Source organism: Arachis ipaensis, chromosome B10 (genome assembly GCF_059453495.1).
Source record: "Arachis ipaensis isolate K30076 ecotype BB chromosome B10, ASM5945349v1, whole genome shotgun sequence".
NCBI classification, from domain to species: domain Eukaryota; kingdom Viridiplantae; phylum Streptophyta; class Magnoliopsida; order Fabales; family Fabaceae; genus Arachis; species Arachis ipaensis.
Window position 1 is genome coordinate 98,339,059 of NC_142435.1, and position 7,842 is coordinate 98,346,900.

A 7,842-nucleotide genomic window follows, 5' to 3' on the forward strand; every position below is an offset into this window, starting at 1 on the left:
CTAAACCAACAGAAAATCCTTTCGTACAAACATTTTGGTTGTCACAAGTAACAAAACCCAATAAAATTTATAACCGAAGTATTCAAACCTCGGGTCGTCTTCTCAAGGAATTACAGGAAAGTATGATTTATTATTGGTTATGGAGAACAGTAATTTCGGGTTTTAAAAGGTTTGAACAAGGGAAATAAATTGCAGGAATTAATGAATTAATGACTAATAAAACTCTTGGCAAGGTATGAAAACTTGGAAGTCCTATCCTAGTTATCCTTATCGATGGTGATGAGGATTGAGTTTAATCCCACTTAGTTAACCTTTACTAAAGCATAGGAAAGTCAAGTGGACTAATTAGTTTGATCTTCAGGTCCTAGCCAATTCCTAAGAAAGTGCTAGAGTTATTGGAATTCAATTCAATTAGCAAAATAACAATTATCAATCACGATGAGTTTGATAACTCAAGAGTCTTCAATTAATCAATTAAAGCCAAGAATATAAAAAGCTAAATAAGAATCATAAATTTGAAATACCTCAGTTTATATTAAATAAAGAAAATCCTAACACGAATGATTCATAAGCCAATTTGGCAACATAAGTAATTAACAAATAAAAGCATTAAAGTGTCTGAAAGTAGAAGAGAAACATAAAGTAAAAGAAATATTGAACCTGTGACTGAAGATGAATTGAAATAAACTAATAGAAATCCTAAAATCCTATATCCTAAGAGAGAGGAGAGAACCTCTCTCTCTAAAAACTACATCTAATCCTAAAAATTATGAATTGTGAGTTAAATCTCATGAATGGATGCATTTCACCACTTTATAGCCTCTAATCTGTGTTTTCTAGGCCGAAAACTGGGTCAAAAACAGCTCAGAAATTGCCCCCAGCGCATTCTGATATGTACAGGTCGCGGGAAAGTGACGCGGAAGCGTCGTCCACGCGTTTGCGTGGATTGCGTTTCTGCCAGGTCACGCATTCCCGTGATTCACGCGTTTGCGTCACCTGGCTTCGAGGCTGCTATTGCAAATTATATATCGTTGCGAAGCCCCGGATGTTAGCTTTCCAACACAACTGAAACCGCATCATTTGGACCTCTGTAGCTCAAGTTATTGTCGATTTAGTACCAAGAGGTTAGACTGGACAACTTTAGCAGTTCCTTCAGTTTCTTGTATTCCTTCCACTTTTGCATGCTTCCTTTCCATCCTCTAAGCCATTTTTGCCCTGTAATCCCTGGAATCACTTAACACACATATCAAGGCATCGAATGGTAATAGGAGAGGATTAATAATTAGCAATTTAAAGGCCAAAGAAGCATGTTTTCAATCATAGTACAAAATCAGGAAGGAAAATATAAAACATGCGAATTGTATGAATAAGTGGGCAAGGACTTGATAAAAACCACTCAATTGAGCACAAGATAAATCATAAAATAGTAGTTTATCAACCTCCCCACACTTAAACATTAGCATGTCCTCATGCTAAGCTCAAGAGAAGCTATAAAGGGGTGAAGAGGAATGATAGAATGTATGAAATGCAACCTATCTATATGAATGCAACTACATGCAGAATGTTTCTACCTACTTGGTTAAAAGTAAATAAATCTTCCAAGAACATACATGAACTGGATTTCACTAATTCAAATCACAAAATAAAGTACAAGTGAACTTGCAGAAGAAAATAGCTCATGAAAGCCGGGAACAAAAAATCGAGTGTCGAACCTCACCGAAAGTGTATACACTCTAAATACTCAAGTGTTCGAGGTTCGATTCTCTCAATTCTCTACTAACCTTGCTTTCTAAGGCTTGCTCTTCATCTAACAATCAACAAAAATTTAATGCACAGATACACATATCAAGAGGTCTTTTAAGGGTTGTAATTGGGTTAGGGTCAAGGTAGGATTGTATTTGGCCAAGTGGACTAAAATCTGAATCCTTAATTAACTTAAACTTTCCACCTAACTTAGACAATCCATGTAATCAAAGTACAAAATCTAACTGTCCATTAACCATGTTTTTCACATATTCATGCATTCTAATTTCAAGTACAGTACATATGCATTGCTTTCACCACTTACTTTGGGGCAATTTGTCCCCTTTTATTATTTGCTCTTTTTTTTTCTTTTTCTTTTTCTTTTTTTATTTTATTTTTCTCAATGCATATGATTAAATTATTGAATGCATGAACATGTCCTAAACATTTCTTTCACATTTTCATAAAGATATATAACACCCAATTCTCAAACCAAATGTTTCGAAACCCACTTTTTCCCACACTTAATTCATGAGCACTCTCACTAGTCTAAGCTAACCAAGGATTCAAATTAAGGACATTATTGTTTTTCGCTTAGAGTTAATGATGTGCTAAAGTAAAGAACAAGGGGTATAATAGGCTCAAGATTGGTTTGCAAGGGATAATGAAAGGTAAGGCCATATGGGTATGTAAGCTCAGTGAAACAAAGGCCTTAATCATATAAGTGCATGCATACATCAAACAATGGAAATATAGAATCAAGCAAGACAAAGATCACAATTTTAGAGAGAAAAAATACACACTAAAACAAAATTTTGGTTGATAAAATGCAACCAATTCAAATAGGCTCAAAATCTCACAGGTTTTGTGTGTTCGAGCTCTAAACCATGTTCCAAAATAATATTTCTTCAAACAAGTTTTTCAAAAAGTTTTAATTCAAATTAGTGAAATGCTATAAAAAGTTTCTTGAAAAAGAAAATATTTCTTCAACCAAGTGGTAAAATATGCACTAAATCAAATAAATATGCAATCAAACATATAAATGCAACAACTAACAAGGAAAAATAAACCATTGGTTTTGAGATAGAAGAGTAACTAACCCATGGAGATCAATATCAACCTCTCCACACTTAAAGATTGCACGGTCCTCGGTGCATGCTGAGATGTACAAGTGGACGGGTTGCTACAACTGACGCTTGTAGATAGAGGCGCCTTAGCTGGAGGTCTCTTGGTTCTTCTCCGTGCCGGTATCTTGTCAGTAGTCTTCTCTTTTACTTTCTTAGTACCCATGCCTAAGGAAGAGGAAAAAAGAAGAGTGTGAGATATAGAAAACTAAGACCGGAAGGGAGAAAATTCCAAGTGATAAGGAATGCCAAAGGAAAGATGATAGCCCAACTACATGGTAGCTACAACATGTAGGGAAGACAACAATAAAGATAAAAAAGGGCAATTCAAAATAATTAGATGCAAGAGGGTAAAAATACGCAAATAATAGGCATGAGAAGCATAGCTCAAGCATCAAGTAATAAATGTGCCAAATTAAAGAGCATGTGTAATGAAGACAATTGTGAATGATAATCCCAAATACATTGGGTGTGCAAGTTAAAATAGGGATGAAAATAATGTAATCCAAATGTATATGAGAGCCATAAGTAAATGTCAATTGTCAAATCTCTCCTCAGAATAGCCACATGCTCAAATAAAATAAGGTACTATCCAAATAAAACTCCAACACCAACATAAAAATGCATGAAAAAGAATTGAAAAAAAACCAAAAGGAAAGAATAAATAAATGCATTAAATTAAAGGGATAGAAGAGTAGATGGGGATAAGAAGAGAAGGAAAGAAGAAAGAAGAAAAGATAGAAGAAATTAGGATTAGAAAAGAAAAGATAAGATAATTGGCACTGATTTGGATAAGTTGTGCGGCACAGGCGATGCGGACGCGTGATTGACGCGGTCGTGTGGTGTGCGATAAGGTCACGTGACGCGGACGCGTGGGTCACGTGATCTCGTGGCCTGATTTGTGCAATTGGCGCGAGTGCAGCCTCGCGTTCGCGCAACTTTCTGTTCGAAACTCTTTTTGCCAAATTTTTGGGTCACGCGATTGCGTGGTTGACGCGATCGCGTGGATGGCCATTTTTGGAAAACGACGCGGCCGCGTGGGGAACGCGTTCGCGTGGGAGGGCTTGGGCTTCCAGCACGAGTCCAGCCCCATTCCAGCCCAACATACTGCCATACACCCCCTTTACGTCGATTTTACAGAGCCATACGTTCACATGGGTGACCCAGACGCGTGGGGAGGCTATTTCACAAATGACACGAACGCGTCAGCGATGCGGTCGCGTGATCATATTTGTGCCTAAGGCACGCCTCTAGCCACGCTTTCGCGTGATTTTCTGTTCACTTTCTTTTCTTCATAATGCACCTGTGACGCGGACACGTCAGCGACGCTTACGCGTCACGTGCATTTTTTTTATATGCAAAATGCAGAATGCAATATGCAGATGTTATGAATTATTCCAGGTTCAATGAAATAAAATAAAACTCAAAAACAAACAAAACTAAATAAAATTATAATTGGAAAAGGAGCGATCATACCATGGTGGGTTGTCTCCCACCTAGCACTTTTAGTTAAAGTCCTTAAGTTGGACATTTGGTGAGCTCCTTGTCATGGAGGCTTGTGCTTGAACTCATTCTAAAACTTCCACCAATGCTTGGTTTTCCATAAAGCTCTATTTATTTCAAGTAAAGTTTCCGAGCTTTGATGGGGTTTTTCACAAGCTTTGAGCTCCCAAATTTGATACTCATGTATTCCAAGATCCCTAATCTTGTTTCTACACCCGTCTTCAAGTTGATCATCATGAATCCATCCGGGTGGTAAGCAATCTGAATTCTCTAGGGAGTACCAAACTCTTCTTTTAGATCTAACCAAATTATCACCAGTCGGGTCCTTATATCTAACTCTCGAAATATCAACCTTGATGAGCCTGGATTTGCAACTCCAACCACTAAACAGTCTCCTCTTACGCTTCATGCCACAAAGCTTCCTGAGTTGGCCATCCGTTTCAAGAATACCGTACTCAAGTGGGATATGAAAATGAGTAGAGATAAGTTTTACCCACTCAAGTGAAGGAGTAGACGACAACATAGGTGGAGAAGTCTCCAATGTTCTTGATAAAGCGTACTCAACTCCCGTCCATCCTTTTCGAAGGACTTCTACTTCCACATCAATTGCAGACTCAATCAGAGAAGAGTCTTCATACTCAAAGGGTTCGTTTGCAGATGTAGATTTTTCACCAGGAGGGCTTGGTGCATGATTCTTATCACCAAGGGATCTTACTTCTTGATCTATCCCATCCAAGTCTTCATAAGGAATATGCCATGGAGGTTGTGCACTGGCCTTCTTGACATCAATTTCAATCTTATTGGAGGGGTACTCTACAATCCTAGATTCCCATGGAGGTTCAGCATCTCCTAAATCTTCAACCACTTCTTCCTCTTCAACGATCACGGCTTCCTCCAATTGTTCCAATACAAAGCCATGTTCCTCATTATCCACTGAAGTTTCTAGTGTCTCCTTCATGCTACGCTCTTTTTTTGATTCTCCACATGTAGCCATGGGAGTACCTTGAGTGGTTAGATGTTGGGAAGCTAATTTATTTACTACCTCGGTTAAGGCAGTAGTGAGTTCCAGTATGTCCCTTTGAATCTTCGCTTGCCCTTGAAGAAGAACACGAAGGGTGTCATCCATTTGAGATTAGGGTGGATATGAGGGTTCATTGGTTAGGAGAGAGGGCTCATAATACGGAGGTGGATCTTCTTGATAAGGATATGGAGATGGTGAATATTGAGGTGGTGGTTCTGGGGAGTAATTGGGTTGGAATTGGGGTGGATCTATGTATGGCTCATATGGCTCATAGGGTGGTTGGTATGGCGGATAAGGGTTAGAATCATGTGATGGTGTTTGGTAGTAGGGGGCTTGTGAGTATGGTGGTCCAAAGGTATGTTGAGGAGGCAGTTCATAACCATGTGGTGGGTCTTGTTGGTAACTACAAGGGGATCCACCATATCCATCATCTTGATACGCTCCCTGGAATGGCTCTTGACCATAGTAATTTGGTGGAGGTTGGTTGTCACGAAAAGGTCCACCATAACTATTGTCTTAGCATGCATTGCGGGACGGTCTTTGTTTGTGGTACTGTGGAAGGTGTTGTTGCCGAAAGGGTTGATCAAGTCCTCGTGGCTCCATCCATCTTTGACTGTTCTGACCTTGATGCATGTTCCTGCTATAGCTTCCATTCCCTTCAACAATATTAGAATCAAACTCAAAGCGAGAGGGGTGAGAACTCATGGTAGCTAATAAGAATTAAAAATGAAAACAGAAACAAATAAACAAGCAAAAGAAAAATATTTACAATAACCAATAATAAGGCACACGTTTGCAATTCCCCGGCAACGGTGCCATTTTGACGAATAGAATTTTCTATCGGTAAAGAATTTCACAAATATATAGTCGCGTTGTAAGTACAACTTCTAAACCAATAGAAAATCCTTTCGTACAAACGTTTTGGTTGTCACAAGTAACAAAACCCAATAAAATTTATAACCAAAGTATTTAAACCTCGGGTCGTCTTCTCAAGGAATTACAGGGAAGTATGATTTATTATTGGTTATGGATAACAGTAATTTCGGGTTTTAAAAGGTTTGAACAAGGAAAATAAATTGCAGGAATTAATGAATTAATGACTAATAAAACTCTTGGCAAGGTATGAAAACTTGGAAGTCCTATCCTAGTTATCCTTATCGATGGTGATGAGGATTGAGTTTAATCCCACTTAGTTAACCTTTACTAAAGTATAGGAAAGTCAAGTGGACTAATTAGTTTGATCTTCAGGTCCTAGCCAATTCCTAAGAAAGGGCTAGAGTTATTGGAATTCAATTCAATTAGCAAAATAACAATTATCAATCACGATGAGTTTGATAACTCAAGAGTCTCTAATTAATCAATTAAAGCCAAGAATATAAAAAGCTAAATAAGAATCATAAATCTGAAATACCTCAGTTTATATTAAATAAAGAAAATCCTAACACGAATGGTTCATAAGCCAATTTGGCAACATAAGTAATTAACAAATAAAAGCATTAAAGTGTCTGAAAGTAGAAGAGAAACATAAAGTAAAAGAAATATTGAACCTGTGACTGAAGATGAATTGAAATAAACTAATAGAAATCCTAAAATCCTAAATCCTAAGAGAGAGGAGAGAACCTCTCTCTCTAAAAACTACATCTAATCCTAAAAATTATGAATTGTGTGTTAAATCTCATGAATGGATGCATTCTCCCACTTTATAGCCTCTAATCTGTGTTTTTTGGGCCGAAAACTGGGTCAAAAAAGCCCAAAAATCGCCCCCAGCGCATTCTGGTACGTACAGGTAGCGGGAAAGTGACGCGGAAGCGTCGTCCACGCATTTGTGTGGATTGCGTTTCTGCTAGGTCACGCGTCCGCGTTATCCACGCGTTCGCATCGCCTGGCTTCGGGGCAGTGAAGAACTGAAGATTGACGGTTTAGAATTCAGAATAAATTCCCGTTGCAAGTATAGTTTCTAAACCAAGCAACCATCCTTTCTTACAAACGTTTTGGTTGTCACAAGTAACAAACCCCTAAATAAATTGATAACCGAAGTATTTAAACCTCGGGTCGTCTTCTCAAGGAACTGCAGGGAAATATGTTCTTATTATTGGTTATGAAGATTGTAAATTGGGGTTTTGAAAGTAATGAGCAAGTAATTTAAATTGCAATTAAAATAAGTAAATGACTGTAAAATAAACTTTTGGTAAGGTATGAGAAATTGGAAGTCCTGTCCTAATTATCCTTATCAATGGTGATAAGAATTGAGTCTTAATCCCACTAAGTTAGCCTTTACTAAAGCAAGGAAAGGTCAAGTGGCTTGATTAGTCTGATCTTCAGGTTTTAGTCAATTCCTAAGAAAGGACTGGAATTATTGAAGTTCAATTCAATTAGCAAAGATAACAATTATCGATCACGTTGAGTTTGATAACTTCTGAGTTACTGATTTCTTAACCAAGACCAAAAGGG